Source organism: Choloepus didactylus, chromosome 24 (genome assembly GCF_015220235.1).
Source record: "Choloepus didactylus isolate mChoDid1 chromosome 24, mChoDid1.pri, whole genome shotgun sequence".
Classification (NCBI taxonomy): Eukaryota; Metazoa; Chordata; class Mammalia; order Pilosa; family Megalonychidae; genus Choloepus; species Choloepus didactylus.
Genome location: NC_051330.1, coordinates 12,381,053 through 12,399,114, shown reverse-complemented (window position 1 = coordinate 12,399,114; position 18,062 = coordinate 12,381,053). Strand labels below are relative to the sequence as shown.

At 35.4% G+C, this 18,062-nt stretch overlaps 1 pseudogene; it reads left to right on the top strand.

Moving 5' to 3' along the window:
• Positions 1 to 6,234: 6,234 nt before the first annotated feature.
• LOC119519916 lies at positions 6,235 to 7,611 on the top strand (annotated as a pseudogene).
• The last annotated feature ends 10,451 nt before the right edge of the window (positions 7,612 to 18,062 follow it).

Genomic DNA, 18,062 nt, shown 5'->3' with positions numbered 1-18,062 from the left:
ACCACGGACATCCAGAATGCATGAGTAAAGCCAGGACAGCTGCTCAGACTCCCCTGTCACCCACCACTGTGGCCTTGATGCTTCTGTCTGAGCTCACCCCAGTACATAACCAGCTGCACAAGATTCTGTTGTGAGCTGAAATTGGACTGTTGCTTTACCAAAGTTCACTCAAGAGGGGATCCAAAGGAGTGCAGTGAAAGGATATGATCCCTGTGGCTCTGACAAGCTGTATGTAGGATTGCCCACTTTACGTGCAGGGAGAAGTTGCCTGAGACATTGGAAAATAGCTAGGTTGCAGCATTGGGAGATCAAGAACAATGATGCATAAGGAGAAGGTCTGTACATACACCTATTGGAGTGGCAGAAAATTTACAGATCTTTGGATCTCACATTAGTGCCCACTTTGACCTGCAGAAGAGGCTCTAATGAACCAAGTAGAAAGGATAATTTGTCTTCTGGATGTCAGTCAGCCTCTCTTTGGTTCTCCCTGTTCTGGTGCAATGGATGTATGAAAAGAGAGACCTTGGCAGCAAGGATAGAGTCTACACTGGGTTAACAGGTTCCTTTCACCAAGACTGATCTATATAATGCCACAGTTCCGTGACCAAACCATCGACAGGCCATCTATATTGAAACTCTTCCCCTTATAGAGGCCTATCTTTCTCCAGATGTGGGACAATCTTCATTGTTGGCACAGCCATCTGTGTGCTTACAAAATGTCTAAACTATTGATAATGGTATCTTTCCCAACATTGTTTTAGTCATTTTTAAGATAAATTGTGATTAAAAATGGGAGCCTAATGTGATGAGTCCTACCATATATCTCATCATTCAGTAATAGCTTGCTTAATAAATGATGGAAGTCTGCTAAGTTCTCATCATATACTGATCTCAGAAAAGATACCCTATAAGATACTTGAATGTGTAATACACACTAAACCAATGAGAGATGCTGACTGTTTGCAGGTTTGTGAACCAAAGTAAAGAAAGAGAGGCTCCTCATATCATTACTCTCACTGACTCATTTGTGGAAATTTAGCTTATGCTGGGTTAGAGGTCTTAGTTATTAGGGGAGAACACTTCCATCAGGAGGCAATTGAAGTTATATTGAACTTGAATCTGCAACTACAAATGTGTCATGTTGGGTTCCTCACCCAGGGAGAAGAGTTTTGTACTAGTGAGAGTAATCAATTTGATTACCCTAATGGAACACAGGTGAGTCATTAAAGCATTTCTTGATGCTTCTTTTCCTATATAATATTAGGCAGATAATAATTAATGGACAACTGAAGTAATGAGGGCCCCAAAAGAGCCAGACAACTAACAGCTTAGATTCTTTGAGGATGAAAGTCTGGGTGACCCCACAGAACAAAGCAATCTAAACCAGTCAAAGCACCAGTTGAGAATGAAAGAAATGTAGAATGTGGGTGGTATAACTGGAGGTGATAAATGTTAATTATGGTCTTGGGACTAGCTGAATTAGCAGGGACTATAGATTTTTTTGACCAGTATTCCTGACTTAGGCCATTTCAGAGATTCTGGCTAGACAGCAGACTGATAGGGGCTCTGGAAATAGAGGCTTGCATCTCCTTTCCTCTCAGCAAAGAAGGGAGTGTATTTTGTTCTTACGAAAATGAGCCAAATGTGAACTGGATATAATATATGACAAGAGCAGAGTGATGCTGATGATGAAATGGATCAAGCATCTGTTCTGCTCTACGTCACCAGTCACTGGGGCCTTTGGAATTCATTCTTGCTGTTGTGGTAGCAGCTGGCTCTGAATGGGATATGACTTGCTTCATGTAGATACAAATCAGAAAACCCTCACCTCATGGCCATGCCCAATACCTTCCGTATTGACATTGATTTACAAGGTTCCATAGGATCTGCTTGGCACCAAATGTATGCGTCATGGGATAAAACTTTAACAAATGGAAGATTGGAGCTGATACATGAATTCTTTTTCTTTTATCTACAAGATGAAGTGTTCTGAGAGGCAGTTGTATCTATAGCCTCTTGAAAGATGGTCCTGCGAGATCAATAAATTGGTTGCACTTCTACAAATTGTGAATATGGCTGAATAACACACCTGAATAACACATCCCATCTTTCCTTGCCTTGGTTCCCTTTTCTCTCCCTCTTGCTTCCTGGGACTGCACTTCCTAAACATATGTTTTAGTATATTAGCCTTTGCTTCCTTATCAGCTTCTGGAGAGATCATGATAAGACACCTGGAATTAAATAAATTTAGCTTTTAACTTCTGTTTCCTGGGTAACCACTGCTGTATTCCATACCTTCAAAGGATTGTTTATTTGCAGAATTGAGCTGAATGGTGTTTAGAGTGATTAAATATGAGGAAAATAAAATTTAATTGTCATTTATCTGAATGTAAGGTTTGCAAATATGCACTGTGTAGTATATTGAATTTTTAGATAGTAGAAATAGGTGAATTTAACTGAGAAAAAATCATTTATTACTATCCCCTACAAAAATCCCAAATTTTTTCTCATTTGCCTAAAATTCTTTAACACCTATGTAATTGTTAACTGAAATATTTGCTTCATTCTTTTTTTTTTTTTTTACAAAATGAAAGGCATTTACAATAATAGTTGCCCAGTGATTTAACAATTAATGAACTCATTGGTTATGTTTGTTTACAGTAGGCAATTGATTGGATACAGATGAAAATTTCCTTCTCCATTGCAATAAATACAAACATGCATTAACCAATGAAATAAAACAATAAAGATACATAATGAATGCATACAATTTATCTAAATGGAATAAAGAAACTTAGCAACTTTTAAGACGAGAAAGAAATGTGGTCAATGTTACTATTCAGGATTGGCAGAATTGAATGGAAGTGAGTTATTAAATTAAAACTGAATGACAGTGAATGCAGCAGTAAATTCCTGACGTATTTCCATGTGCCAATCCAATGAGCCAGTGGATAGTCTTTTATTCTTGGAACTTGAGACTTTGGAAGTGGATTGCAGTCAAATATCTGAGGGTGAAGCATTGGAAAACAAAAACTCCATAGCAGCATCTGTTTGCATTCATTTTGCTTGTGACAGAATTAGTGTCTTATACTGCATATTTGGATGTGATGATTTTGCTCCTGTACTTACCATGCTCACTTGCAACAAGTCATCGTAGACTCCGTGATCAAAAATGTATTTTAATAATTTGGTGTTGGGTGTCTGTGGCAGCCCTCTTTATTTTCTGAATATGATAAAACACCAAGATTAAGGAGTTACTTGAGAGTAAACTTTTGCTATATAATGTTAAATTTCTTCAACATTTTCACAGCCCACTCTGATAAACCTAGCCTTAGATGATTGTCTGCCTTCTGTCTTTTACTTGTTCAAAAGTTTGGAAGTCAGCAACAAAATGTACGACCAGTTTTTTTTTTTTTTTTTCCATGTTCTATTTATTGTTTTAACACTTTTTTTTTTTTTTTCAAACCTGATGGAATTCAAGTGCTTTCTTTCTTTTTTTTATGGTTATTAGTCCTTTATGAGATAAGTGTTTACAAATATTTTCTTCCAGTTTGTGTCTTGTTTATGCATTTCCTTAGCAATGTCTTCAATGAGCGGAAGGTTATAATTTTTATGAAGTTCAATTTATCAACTTTTATTTATGGCCTATGACTTTTATGCCCTAATTTTTGCCTTATCCAAGGGCATCAAAAAAAAATGCCTTCCATGTTTTAATTAGAAGTTTCATACTTTAAAGTATTGCATTTAGGTATATGATCCATTTAAATTTAATTTTTGTATATTGCAAGTAAAGGGTCAAGTTTACTTTTTCTCTTTCTTCCTTCAAAGCTTCCTTCCTATTTATTACATGGAGATGTCCAATTGTTCAACACCATTTGTTAAAAATACTTTATCTTCTCCATTTAATTACTTTTGCATCTTTGTGAAAAAATCTATTCATCATAATGTGTAAGTCTATTTCTGGATTCTCCATTGATCTAGCCTTTTACACCAATATCACAAGTCTTACTGTGGCTTTATATAGTAAATCTTGAAACAGGTAATGTATGTCCTTACCTTCATCCATCTTCGACAAAGTTTCTTCATCTTCTAAACCTTTTATTTTCCATACATAATTTTAAATGTTAAAATTAAAATAAATAATGTGAGGTCTATGGAAATTCGTAGATTATTAACAGCAGTACTAACAATGGCTAATATATTTGTGTAAAACATATATTTGTGTGTGGGTATGCATGTGTCAAATACTTTTAAACCTAGTAAAATATTAGTAGGTTATAGGAAAGAACATTTGGTAAATTTTAAATCAAAGAATGCGTATGTCAAAAATAAAGGTACCAGAAAACTTCAGGGAACATAATATCTTTGGACTATATATTTAATTTAAGTATATATACTGGTAAATTAATCTCTTCACCTGCATTATATTTGTTTAAAAATTCTGAGAAATATGTTTCTGTGCAGTTTGGAGATATGGGATTTGCAGATCCTTAGTTACTGACAGTGTTGTAGATAGTTGCCTCCTCATCTTGTCTTCTTGTTTCTATTGTTTATGAAAATAGATTTCTACATTCCAAGATATGTTTGAAATATTCAAATATTAGACACTTTGTAACTTCTCCACAAGCACGAACAACAGAATGCCATGTTTGAAAAGAATATTGTCACTTTGTACTATGAAACGGGTCATGGGTCAGCAAACCAGCATGCACTCACCAAATCTAGCCCGTGCCTGGGTTTGTAACTAAAGTTGGTGAAAGAGGGCAGTGGTGAATCCTTGGTTCCACAGGCAAAAGTATTGAGGTGGCACCAGGATGCATAAAGAACACTCATGGCATTTGGTTTTGTGCATGATACAGCAAGCAAGATTGTAACTTAAACATCAGCTCCACAGTCCCCACCTAAACATGACATTAACACATTTTGAATGCAAAAGGCATTTCTATAGTTATTAAAATATTTCAGCATCAAAATAATTACAAAAGGTTTAATATATGCTTAGTGGGAATACCAAAAGGAGAAGAAAGAGAAAAAGGAACAGAGGAAATATTCAAAATAGCAATGGCTGAGAGTTTTCCAAAATTATTTGACAGTCACCAAACCTCAGATCCAGGAATCTCAGAGAACACCAAGCAGGAAAATACCAAAAAAATACACACCTAGAAATGTCATATACAAACTGCAGAAAATCAAAGACAAGGAAAAAATCTTGAACTAAGTCAGCAGGAGGGGAGGTGGGAAGGGATAAAAGAACCATGAGAGAAATAATAGAGTATGGTGAAGTATTTGAAGTGTTGAAAAAACAAAACAACACTAATCCAGTAATGTGTATTCAATGAAATAGCCTTCATAAGTAAAGAAGAAAAAAAGATGTTCTTAGTCAAACAAAAATTGAATTTGTTGCCAGTAAGTCTGCCTTGCAAGAAATGTCAATAGAAGTTCTTCAGTAATAAGGAAAATGATATAGCTCAGATACTCAAATCTACATAAAGCAAAGAAGAGCATTCAAGATGGAAAAAAGTAAGGGTCAAATGAAATATTGTATTTTTCTTATTCTTTACTGATTAGCAGATAAAATTTCTTCAAAATAATAATAGTGTATTAGATGATTATAGCTTACGGATAAGTGAAATGAATGACAGCAACATAATAAGGGACAGGAGGAAAGAGTTGAGACTATTCTGAGTTACCTACACTGCCCATGTAGTGTTGTAGGGTAATGGATGGTGGTGATGGTAACATACCATTGTGAATGTAATTAATAGCACTGAATTATATTTTTGAATGTGGTTTCAAGGGGGAATTTCAGGTTATATAATCAGGCATACATCATTTTATTGTGCTTTGCTGTATTGTGCTTTGCAAATATTGTGATTTTTAAAAATTGAAGGTTTGTGGCAACCCTGTGTTGAATAAGTCCATTGCATCATTTTTTCAACTGCATGTCCTCACGTTGTGTCTCTGTGCCACATTTTTGTAATTCTCACAGTATTTCAAACTTTTTCATTATTATATCTGTTATGGTGATCTGTGATTAGTGATCTTCGGTGTTACCATTGTAATTGTTTGGGGGCACCACAAACTGTGCCTATATAAGATGGTGAACTTAATTGATAAATGTATTTAGTTCTGACTGTTCCACTAACTGGCTGATCCCCACCCACCCACCCATCTCTCTCCCTCTCCTTGGGCCTCCTTATTCCTTGAGCAATATTGCATTAGGCCAATTAATTATTCTACAATGCCTCTAAGTGTTCAAGTGAAAGGAAGAGTAGCATGTCTCTATGTCTCTCTCTTTAAATCAAAAGCTAGAAATGATTAAGCTTAGTGAAGAAGGCATGTTGAAATACACAATAGGCCAAAGATGGGCCTCTTGTGCCAAACAGTTAAGCAAGTTTTTAATGCAAAGGAAACATTGTTAAAGGAAATTAAAAGTGCTCCTCCAATGAACACAAAAATGATAAAAATTAAATAGATTTATCGCTGATATGGAGAAAGCTTTAGAGGTCTGGATAGAAGCTCAAACCAGCCACAACATTCCCTTAAGCAAAAGCCTAATGCAGAACAAGGCCCTAACTCTTTTCAATTCTATGAAGGCTGAGAGAGGTGAGGAAGCTGCAGAAGAAAAGTTTGAAGCCAGCAGAAGGTGGTTCATGAGGCTTAACAAAAGAAGCCATCTCTATTACACAGAAGTGCAAGGTGAAATACAAAGTGCAGATGTAGAAGATGTAGCAAGTTATCCAGAAGATCTGTCTAAGATAATTGATAAGGATGGCTACACTGAACAGCAGATTTTCAATGTAGATGAAACAGCCTTCTATTGGAAGAAGATGTCATCTACGACTTTCATAGCTGGAGAGGAGAAGCCAATGCCTGCTTCAAAACTTCAAAGGACAGGCTGATCCTCTCATTAGGGGCTAATGCAGCTGGTGACTTTAGTTGAAGCCAATGCTCATTTTCCATTCTGAAAATGCTAGGGCCCTTAAAAATTATTCTAAATCTATCCTGCCTGTGCTCTATAAGTGGAATAACAAAGCCTGGATGAGAGCACATTTGCTTACAACATGGTTTAGTGACTATTGGAAGCCCAGTGTTGAGACCTATTGCTCAGAAAAAAAGGCTCCTTTCAAAATATTATTGCTCATCAACAATGTACCTGGTTGCACAAGAGCTCTAATGGAAATGATCAATGACATTGATGTTGTTTTCATGCCTGCAGCCCATTGATCAAGGGGTAATTTAGATTTCAAAGTCTTATATTTAATAAATAAATTTCATATAACTAGAGCTGCCATAGAAAACGATTCCTCTGATGGATGTGGGCAAATTCCATTGAAAACCTTGTGGAAAATATTCTCCATTCTAGATGTCTTTAAGCTATTCATGATTCATGGGAGGAGGTCGTAATATCAACAATAGCAGAGTTTGGAAGAGGTTCATTCCAGCTGACACAGAAGACTTTGAGGGTTTCAAGACTTCATAGTGGAGGAAGTAACTGCAGATGTGGTGGAAAAAGCAAGAGAACTACAATTAGAAGGGGAGCCTGAAGATGGGACTGAATTGCTGCAATCTTGTGATAAAACTTGAAGAGATGAGGAGTTGCTTCTCTAACAAATAGATTACAGCTCCCTGAATGCTCAGATGATCATTAGCATTTTTTAGTAATAAATTATTTTTAATTAAATTATGCACATTTTTTTTAGACATAATGCTATTTCTCACTCAATAGACTACAGCATAATGTAAACCTAATTCCTGTAAACACTGAGAAACCAAAACATTCATGTGATTTGCTTTATTGCAATATTTGCTTTATTGTAGTTGTCTAGAACCAAACCTGTAATGTCCCTGAGGTATGCCTATATATTACCAGAGTAAATATTAAAAAAGAGAAAACAAACTATTGGACTATACAGCACAGTGAACCTTCAGGTAAGCTACTGACTATAGATAATTGTACAATTATAAGAAATGTGTTTTATGCAAGTATAACAAGTGTCTCATACTACTACAAGGTGTTAATGATAAGTTTATATGGGAGCCCTGAATTGTATGCATGTTTTTTCTGTAAACCCACAACTTCTCTAGTCAATAAAAATTTAGATCCAGCAAAAGAAATCCATTGAGGGATATTTATAGTATTGAATATATATATTAGAAAGGAAGAAAGATCTAAAATCAATAATCTAAGTACCACTTTAAGAACCTTGAGAAATAACAAATTAAATCCAAAGTGAGCAGAAGAAATTATAAAAATGAGAGCTAAAATCAGTGAAATTGAAAAGAAGGAAATCAGTGGATGAAATAAACAAAACCAAAGGCTGCTCTTTGAAAAGATCTATGAAACTGATAAAACTCTTGCCAGGTTTGCGAAGAAAAGATGTGAAAAGACACAAATTGACACAAATTACTAATATCAGTAATGAAAGAGGGACCAGCACAACTGCTCCCATGAACATTAAAAGAAAAATAAAGGAATGTTATGAACAACTTTGTGTTCACAAATTTAATAACTTAGGTGAAATGAACCCATTTCTTGAAAGACACCATCTAGGAAAATTCATACAAGGAGAAATAGATAATCTGAACAGGATATATTTATTAAAGAAATTTAATTAACAATTGATAACTTCCAAAATGGAGACCAGCAGGCCCAGAAGGTTTCACGGTGAATTATTCCCAATATTTAAAAAAGAAATTTTCTACAATCTTTTCCATAAGATAGAAACAGGTAGAATACTTCCTAACTAATTCTATGAGGTCATATTACTCAAATGCCAAAACCAGACAAAGACATTACTAGGAATGAAAATTATACACCAATATCTCTCATGAAAATAAGTGCAAAAATCCTCAACAATAATTAGTAAGTCAAATCCAACCAAGTGCATAATAATTATATACCACCTCCAAGTGGGATTTCCTCTAGCTATTCAAGATCTGTTCAACATTTGAGTCAATTAATGTAACTCATCACATCAACAGGCTAAAGGAGAAAAGGCATATGATCATAACAGTAGATGCTTAAAGAGCATTTGACAAAACCCAACACCCATTCAAGCTACAAACTCTCAGCAAATTAGAAATAGAGTAGAATTTCCTCAACATGGTAGAGAACATCTATAAAATCCTATAGCTAACATCATATTTATTGGTGAGAGACTAGATACTTACTCTCTACAATTGGGAGCAAGACAAGGATGGATCTTTACCACTTCTATTCAGTATTGTACAGGAAGCCCTAGCTAAGAAAATAAGGCAGAAAAGGAAATAAAACTTACACAGATAGGGAAGAAATTAATAGAATTGTCTTTGTTCACAGATAACGTGAAATATCAATGAATTATACAGAAAATGCAAATGAATCAACAAATAACTCTTGGAACTAATAAGTATGGCAAGGTTGCAAAATACAAGGTAAACATACAAAACTCAGTTGCTTTCTTGTATGTCAACAATTGGAATTTGCAATTAAAAACACAGCCTCATTTCATTAGTACCAAAAAAATGAAATACTTTGATATAAATCTTACAAAATACAAGCAAGATCTATGTAAGGAAAACTACAAAACTGATAGAAGAAATCAAAGATTATAATTATATATAAAATATAATTATTAAGGAATAATTATATTTGGTATACAATAAGTGGAGAAGTATTCTACGGCCGTGGATAGAAAGACCCAATATTATTAATATTTAAATCCTTCCCAAAGTGATCCATAGATTCAATGCAACCTCAGTCAAAATGCTTGCATGTTATTTTGTGACTATTGACAAACTTATCCTAAATTTTATATGGAAAAACAAAAGTCCCAGAATAGTCAACACAGTACTGACAAACAAAGAGGATGGACACTATCCAGCTTCAAGAGTTACTGTAGAATTACAGTGATTTTGAGAGTATCGTATGGGTGTAAGAATAGACAAATTGATCAGTGGGACAGAATAGAGAGCCCAGAAATCGACCCACATAAATATAATCTACTGATCAAAGGAGCAAAGGCAATTCATTGGAGTAAAGGTAGGCTTTTCAAAAAATGATTCTGGAACAACTAGGAATCCATTTGAAAGAAAATGAATCTAGTTAAGACCTCACTCCTTTCACAAACATTAACTCAGAATGGATCGTAGACCTAAATGTAAAAGGCAAAATGATAAAAATTCTAGAAGATAAATATTAGAAAATCAAAGTGACCTTGGGTGTGGTGATTTCTTAGAATACAACACCAAAAAGCAAAATCCATGAAAGAAACAAAGGTGATAAATTAGACTTCATTAAAATTAAAATCTCTCCTCTGTTAAACTCACTGTTAAGAAAATGAAAAGACAACCATAGACTGGGAGAAAATATTTGCAAAGCACATATTGGCAAAGGACTTGTGTCCAAAATACACCAAGAACTCTTAAATAAGAAATCTAACAAACCAGTTACAAAATGGTCAAAATTGCTGAACAGATAACTAACCAAAGAAGATATACAGATGGCAGATAAGCATATTAAAGGTGATCAACATCATATGTCATTAGGGAATTGCAAATTAAAACAGCAGTGAGATCCTACCACACTTCTGTTAGAACAGCTAAAATCCAGAACACTGAAGACACCAAATGCTGACAAGGATGTGGAGCAACAGGGACTCTGATTTATTGCTGGTGGGACTGCAAAATGTTCCAGACACTGGATAACAGTCTGGAAGTTTCTTACAAAGCTAATTATAGGCTTACCATAAGATCCAGCAATTGCACTCCTAGTTATTTACCCAAATGTCCACACAAAAACCTGCACATGAATGTTTATAGCAGTTTATTCATAGTTGCCCAAATTTGGAAGCAAAACAAGATGCCCTTCGATAGGAGAATGGATAAAAAAAAATTGTGTTGCATCAATTCAATGGAATATTATTCAGTGATAAAAAGAAATGAGCTATCAAACTACAAAAAGACGGAGAAACCTTAAATGTGTATTGCCAAGTGAAAGAAGCTGTCTGAAAAAGCTACGTGGTATTTGACTCCAACTATGTGGTGCTATGGAAAATGCAAAACTGCAGAGACTGTAAAAAGATCAGCGGTTGTGAAGGTTTAAAGGCCAGGGCAGTAATGATGAATAGATGGAGCAGAGGACATTTTTAGGCCAGTGAAACTTTTCATTATTCTGAAATGGTGTATACATAGCACTATACATTTGTCGATACCCATAGAGCTACAAAACTCAAAAGAGTCAACTCTAATTTAAAATAGGGACTTTAGTATCAATACTGGTTCATAAATTGAAAAAAACGTACCACACTAATGCAATATTTTAGTAACAGGAGAAACTGTGTTGGGGTGGGCAGTTTCTGTACTTTCTGCACAATTTTCTCTGTAAATCTCGAACTGCTCTAAAAATAGTCTATTACAGAAAGCCTCAAACAATCTTGAAAATTTCGAGAATCCACAACACTTAAATAATTTGTTTTAATTATGTGTATGAAATATGGTGATATATGCATGAGAAGGCTAATGGCTTTTACAAGTTCATCTTTTAAATAAGTTTTGTCACTTTCAAGTTTTCTTTTGATGCGTAGATTTTGCTAGGCCTTTTTAACTAGCCTGCTCTCATAACAGATTATTCACTATTTAAAAATATATTTGCACTTACTAATGTGGGAAAGACATTAGAGAAAATGCATAATATATCTGAACATTAGGAGAACAAGCAATATTTTTATCAAAGGAAAAGCAGAGATACATCCTCGCCCCAAGGCTAGCAAACAACCTAAAAGTCTCCTAGGACCTGTGCATTCAGATTTATTATATTGTGTTTTCTGTTCAGAAAGTGAATTCTGGTTTTAAAAAATATCTACCCTATGATAATGAAATGCAGATTATGATTTCAAATAGTGAAAGGAAAGGAACTTATATATTTGTCAGCATATCTGCCATAGTCTTTACACTATGAGTTGAGTTCACTTAACAGATATTCCTTAATAATACTTGACTAGATACTATAGAAATGATTAAAATAGAATTCAAATGTAAATTTTTTTTTAGAATTAGTTATTGTTTTATTATTTTCTTTGACTATTATTGCCACTTCATCCTTCTTGATTCATCCTTTTTTCTTGAAAAACGTATTCTCCAGAGACTGAAAATTTTCTGTCTTTATATGTCTGAAAGTGTCTGTATATGATGTTATATTTGAGTAAATGTTTGACTTATATAGGAGGCTAAATGCAGAGCTATTTTCACTGATACTTTAAAAATATATCTCTATTTTTATTTACATCCTTTCTTGCTGGTGCAAAGTCTGATGGAAATCTGGCTGTCATTTATTCATAGGTAATCTCTTATTTTTATTTTTATCCTGTTTATTCAATGGTCCCTTTGAATCTTAGCTTTCATATTGCCTTTAAATTCCTGAAAAATTTCTTAACTTTTTCTTTTGCTATTTCCTATTCTTCATTGTTCCAGTTATCATTTTTTTGCCTCTCAGCTCCAATTCTATCCTTGTTGCCTAATCTGCAAAAATGGAGCCTGGCTCTACATATTTTTCATTTTCAAGCTTGCATGATGTTAAACTTTGCAGTAAAGGGTGCTAGAGGGGCTCTAGCCAGGTTCCGGGAGGGTGCATGTATTTTTCTTTTGCACTGAGCATCTAGCCGTGCATTGCAACTTTGCGTGGGCAGCTTCCCGAATATCCCCCATGGTCAGCCTGGTAGCAGTGCTCCCCCTGTGACCAGCTTCTACCAGGACACAGCTCTTAAGTGTTTTGCGGTGGAGTGCCAGGGATGGGGCACCTCCTGAGTTGCTTGCCCTGGCACACTGCACTCTGATGCAGGGCCCCTGTTTAGGTGCCTTAGCTGCGACAGCTTTCCAGATGGTTCCTTTGGCAGCTTTGCTGTGAGTTTCAAGGCATAGCACCTCCAAGTGGATGGAATCCCCCAGTAGCTCCTCAGCAAACTTCACCCTCCAGTTATCTACAGCTACACCCTCTTCAGTGAAATCTGGATATCAGCCCTGGTGGAGGCAATCTCTTTTTTTTGGGTGCTCAGTGATGCTTGGTGGTTACTCCCTATGTCTACTATTCCTGTATTCCTGTTTTCCTGAACAATCTCCTGTTATCCCAATTTCTTATTAATGATTCTTTATAGTTAGCTTTCCATTTTCAACTTACTGTATGATTTCTCTCTCCTTATTGAATCTTGACTAATGCGGAATAAGCATCGGGGATTGTCCCAGGAGACTGACCCATAAAGATTGAATTTGGGGATTGGTTTGTTTAGTTGTGTTTGTGCTCTTAGGCTCAAGTGCAGCTCTTGGCTCCTTGCCAATGGGAAACAGGATGCTGGTAATCCATGGCTTACATTGGCATCACCATTAATCAAGCTATCACATATCCTTGATTGTGAAAAATTGTGAACTCTACCAAGTGCCTTGAGACTCCACATGGCTACTGCACTTGTCTATTTTGGCAGGAATGATGACTACAACTAGTGTGGGATAGATTCTTTTGAATACACTTGGGTACTTACAAATGGAAAACCAAAAACTCAGATTCCTAAGTATCAGCTTAAGTAACAGCCTTAGAAGAATCTCTTATATATTGTATCTAAATGACTGATACTACTCAAATCAAACACAAAATTTAACATGGGTGACTTGGCAGTCTTGCCAGTTTTCTTCTGTGAAAGTTATATCATCATTAGAGAAAGAATGGGATCCTGAAACTCAGAATTGGGACATGTATTTGAAACCTGATGAGAATATCTTGAATGCCCAAGTCATTCTGTATCTTCCTTACCAGTGGAAGCAGATTGCCTTCCAGTGTCTGAAGAGACAGCCTTCCTTTGCTTAAAAATCCTAAGATAACCTTCCCTGGGGCAGATGACTTGAAAGGGGATGAAAGTCAAGGACACTGCACCCAAGCAAGGTGTGCCAAAGAAAAAGGGAACAGATTGCAAGAGTGTTAGAGCAAGCACAGTGCAAAATAACATTAGATATGGCTTATAGGAGATTCTGGATTCCATGATTAGTTTACTCAGCTGGAAGTGGCTCATAGCTTACTTGGTTGGTTGACTGAAACTTGGGCTCCACAATGACCTACAATGAGGTTGAGATAGCAGAACTTCCCTGGTGTGATACAGAGGATGGAATCCAAAGGAGACAGAATGTTGTACTGGATTTACTGTGAGCAATCTGCACAACCACCCTCCAACTACATTCAATGGAAAGACTCAGATATTCCCTTCACTAAGACATTGAGAAAGACATTAATGAATGAACTAATTGCATTCTTAAAATGTTTGATGAGTGCTCTGCTTTGGGTGCCAGGAATGGCTGTAGGGGCTGTCCCCACTGAGATGGGTTCCTAGCTTTGAAATGAGATGGTGAGATCCTGGAGAGCAGAGGACAGGTTTAGAAGTCTACTGTTAGTGGCATGAGAGACATAGTCAGGGTGCATTGGCTTATAATGGAGACTGATTAGTTTGGTGAGCCTAGGAATAAATGAGATAGACAGCCTATTAGAGTGTCATTTGATTAATAAAACAGGAAAATTCTAAGGCTGGTGGCTGAAATCCTAACAAGTTGCCACAGTAGAGGGATATGGTCTCTCCCTCAGTTTCCAGAAATATATCAGTTTACAGACCCAGAGCCTCTTGTTTGAGGGGAAGTCCTAGTTCTCTGCAGGAAGGGCCCTGCAGCATTGTTTCAAGTACACACCATACATTTTCCATCAAGTCTTCCCCAAAAGGACCGGTAGTCGTTTCCTAGGGTGATTGTGCATTAGGGAAAAGGAAATACCAGGACCATTTGAGGATTGCTAGAACCTGGCTCTAAATTGACACAAATTCTTGGGGAAACAAAATGCCACTAAGACTCACCAAAGTGAGGTTTACGATGTTTAAGTGATAGGTGGTGTTAATGTGTTCTGAGATACTTGCATTGTCTTAGAAGTACAAAAGCAAAAGTACTAATTTATGTCAATTGAATAAATAGTGATTTGTTGTGTGACCCCTAGATTAACTAGCAAGAGAATAGTAATGTATAAACCTATTGTTTAAAGCTAACAAAGGGGAACAATTAAATAATAAAAACTATTAATTAATATAAACAAAGGCAGGAAATGGGAGAAAGTATAACATAGAACAAGTGAAACAAATATAAAGCAGAGTAAAACGGCCACTGGAAACTCAATATCAATAATCACATTTCATCTTAAGTTTTCTAACTTTGGGAGAAAGACTTTCAGAAATGACAAAATTAGAACTCAGCTGTACACTGCCTTAAGAGAGAAACTTTGAATATAGGGATACAGAAATAATCAAACTAAAAGAATGGATTAAAAGGTATACTATGCAAGTACTAACCAAAAGAAAACTGATAGAACTATACCAGTAACATTTAATCACTGTAGTCCCAAATTGCAGGATACAAATTGTTTTCAAGTGGATCATGAACATTTTCCAAAACTGACTTATGCTAGATCATAAAGCTAATTTCATCAATTTTCCAAGGATTAAAATAGTTTTAACAATGATGTTAAGAAAGACCACTCTTGCAAGGAAAACTAAAAGCACTTTGTAACTACTGAAGGAAACGAAGAAAAGATTTTATCGAAATAGGAGGTATCTAAAACTATATGACTTCAAGCACTAGACCTTGCAATTGGGAATGTGTTCCAATGATTAGAACAGGAGATCAGAGATTATACAATTGCAAGAGAAAGAAATATAATTCTGTCATACTGTGTGCCCAGGCATCAAGAAATTGTTACATAATCGTCATGTAAATCCTATTTTTTTTGTATTTTCAATTTTAAGAATTAGGCTATGAACAAAACATAAGACTTAGCTTTGGTTATAAGATGAACTCTAAATGTTAACCTTCAAAGCATAAAAGCAAAATTACAGCCAATGAAAGGCAGAATTTTGAAGGGAAGAGAAAAATGAAAGGAAAGGTAGGGTGTCAATACATCAAAATATTAGGGAAAATAAAATTTTAAAAGATTTTTAAAAATATTAACACTAAAGTAATATAAATATCTAACACTGTTAAGAGATAGGTGAAGAAGTAATGCAGTTAGCTAAATTCTTATATTTCTACTGTAAAATAATAAATATTGATTCGAAGTAGAATTCAATACAAGTTGATTATACTTATGAAAATAAATCCACCAGAAGAATCCAAACTGGAACAATTAAAAGGAAGTTACTGCTGGGAGTGTGCCAGGAGCTAAGAAAAAACCCAGGAAAAAAGAGTTTCTTCACATCCTATGTATCACTCGAGTATGATTTGTTTCTTTGTGTATGAAGCTGTGACTAATATAGGAATTCTAAAGTAAGTCAACGTAATTACTTTTCAGGGTCAAAATTGCAGTCATGTTTAATATTATGGTCAAAATGGCAGAATCAAAATAGTAGGAACCCCACAGTTAAACACACTGCTTGCTAATACCTAAAATGAAGCAGAAAAGACTGATAATACAAAGTATTGGTGAGGATGTGGAAAAACTGGATGTTTCATACCTTGCTAGTGGCAGAGTAAAATTTTCAACCATTCTGGAAAATCCTTGCAGTTGATAGTAAAGTTAAAATTATATTTAATTCCACGACCCTCCCTAGGGTTTGCATATCTAAGAGAAATGAATATGTATGTACAGGAATATTCACAGCAGTTTTATTCATCATAGCAAAAAATGATAACAACCCAAATGTCTCCCAATAGGATAATAACAATTATTATCAAATTCTACATACTTGATATGTAGAATAATAAATTGTAGTGTATTTAGATGATGGAATATTATTCAGCAATAAAACAGATTTCACATTTGGATATAAATAATTTTCAATTTCTGATATAAACAATAATCAACTTTGGATATATGCAGTAACATGGATACATCTAGAAAACATTATGGAGAGAGAAAGAAGCCATTCACAAAATAGTATATACTGAATGATTTCAATTATATGAAGTTCAAGAACAGGCAATACTGACTGTGGTAACAGAAGTCAGATAATTGATTGCTGCTGTGGATGAGGGATGTGCTGACTGGAAAGCAGCATGAGTAGCATCTGGAAGGTAGGTATATAGAAGTATACATATATAAAGTGTTACTTAGCTGAACACTTACTTCATGTAAATTATATTTTAATAAATAAAACATGAAAAAATAGCAAGGAAAATGTCATAATCAGTAAGCATCAATTTGATTGCTTGTATATAGTACACTCAACAAATGCTTGATATAAACACTAATGATAATTTATAAAGTCTATAGCAAACTGGAAACACTAAGAAATATTGGTGTGTGTGTGTGTGTGTGTGTGCAATCAGTGAGGGTACAATCAGCTGCAAGGAACAGAAAACTATAAACAGTGGCTTAACAAAAGATTTTATTCATCTCACTTTCTGTCTCATGTAGACAGTTCCGAGATTCATTCATCATCTCAACAGTGTCCTGATTCTGGGTTCACGTTGCTGTTGTCTTGTTTTTCTTGTTAGTTTGACTTTATTTTCCCCAGTCATGGTCACAGGATAGCTGCCTCAGCTCCAAACCTTGCTTTTGTAATCAAATCAGGAAGAGGATAAAAGGATCATCCAGGTTGGTCTTTTTTATTAGAAGGATGAAGAGCATTTCCTGAATTCCCAGAACAGATTTTCCCATACAAAGGCTGAATAAGCAAGTGTGGCTTCTGAGCCTTTGTCATGGTAGGTAGCGAGGGAGATGGGGTTAGAAACAGATAGTCCGTTAGCAAATGGATGGTGACAGCTATAGTATATGACATTTATGTGTATAATAGTCTCTTCTTCCAAGTAAATTGTACCTGATTTATCTACTCAGTGGAATTTCACGCCCACGATAGGCAGGACCATGCCATATGTCTCACTTGTTTTTCCCTAATACACATAAGAAATTCTTTCTACATATTTGATTGATTAATCCTTATCAAAATATTTTATCATATAACTATGGGAACTTAAAGACCTATTGCCTTGCCCCTCATCCCCAAATGAGTTTACTAAATTGTAACAATACTAGCACACTGGTGCCCTAGGCTGAGAGCTCAGTAAGA